Here is a 1,599-nt window from a genome sequence, read left to right as displayed (position 1 = left end):
TAAAAGGTTTTTTTTTTCCCAGACGTTAATAACAACATCAATAAGTACATCAATAAATTTAACGTCGAATTAATAATAATGATAAATACATAAAAAAAGAAAACCTTTACTTCATCGTCGTACATAACTCAACAGTTTTTTATGTAACAAAATTTGTGCAATAGCCCAAACGCGTAAATGCGGATATGTTAATAATATAAGATAATAATAATAATAAGATTGTAAACCGCATTTACGTTGTACATAATACAATTATTTATTTCGTTTTTATATTTTTACGTTTTTTTTTCTTTTTTTTTATTATTATTTATTTTAAGAAAAAAAAATATTTAAATAATAATTAAAAAAAAAAAGGAAAAAAAAATAATTAATTTTTAAGTTTATTAACAATAGCCCAAATTGCATTCGTACGTAACCATTAATAATAATAATGATGATGATAATTGTAAAAGGAAACAAAAATTTTTGTTACGGATTCGATTATATATCGAACGTATTTATCGATTATAAATCGATCATTATATATGTATCGTCGATAAAATTTAAATTCCGTAACGAAATTTGTTATTAATGATGATAATAATGATGAAAACGTTACACGAATGCAACATGTACATATAATACATAAGAAAAACTATGTTAGAAATGTATTGATTCGTAATTATATTAAGTAAGAATGATTCAATAAATAAATAAATAAATAAATTACTACAACATTATTATTATTATTATTATTTATCTATTTGATGATGATGATAATAATAATAATAAGTAATTATAATATCGAGCGATCATTTATATCGCGATCGATTATTTAATAAAAAAAAAAAAAAATCCCGAATATGACAGTTAATACTACTACAATTATTATTATTAAAAAAATGAGGCGAAAAAAAATTGATGATTATTATTATTATTTATGTATTTATTTATTTATTTATTTATTTTCATTTCGATTTGTGTCGCCAAATTGAAATTTTCTGAAGCCAGTGATGATATTAAAAAAATCAAATCAAAATAAGCAGATGATAAAAAAAAAAGGAATGAATTTTTTCATTCAAACCTTTTTTTTTTTTTAAATAATTTGAAGGTTCGATAAAATTAACAAACAACCTTTCGTGTCCTTAATCCGAAAGAAACCTTCGTGATAAAATCATTTCTTTCAAGAGATGATAGGATATAACCTTTTTTTTTTTTTTTTCGAAAAAGGTTTAACGAATTATTTCACGCGTAATTTTTGGACACCTCATCATCGATTGTCGTGGCCAAAATTGCCCGCCAAAATTTTCAAAAAAAAAAAAAAAAGTCTACATTACATAATAATTTTATTTATTTATTTATTTTTTATTTATTTTTTTTTTTTTAAAAAAATTTAAAATCATTTCATATGATGATAATTAATGTGAATTTTTTGGAATCAATTTTTTTTTGTTATGTTAATTATTATTATTATTATTATTTGTTAAAAATTTTGTTTTTTTTTAAACAATTTTTTTTTGTATTTTAAACAAAAAATAATTATTTATTTATTTATGTTTGTTCTTTTTTCTTCTTTTTTCTTCTTTTTTAAATTATTTGTTGTTTCTTTTTTTTTTTTAA

Source organism: Pediculus humanus, genomic scaffold (genome assembly GCF_000006295.1).
Source record: "Pediculus humanus corporis 1103172107442 genomic scaffold, whole genome shotgun sequence".
In the NCBI taxonomy this organism is placed as follows: Eukaryota; Metazoa; Arthropoda; class Insecta; order Psocodea; family Pediculidae; genus Pediculus; species Pediculus humanus.
This window is presented reverse-complemented; position numbering follows the sequence as displayed.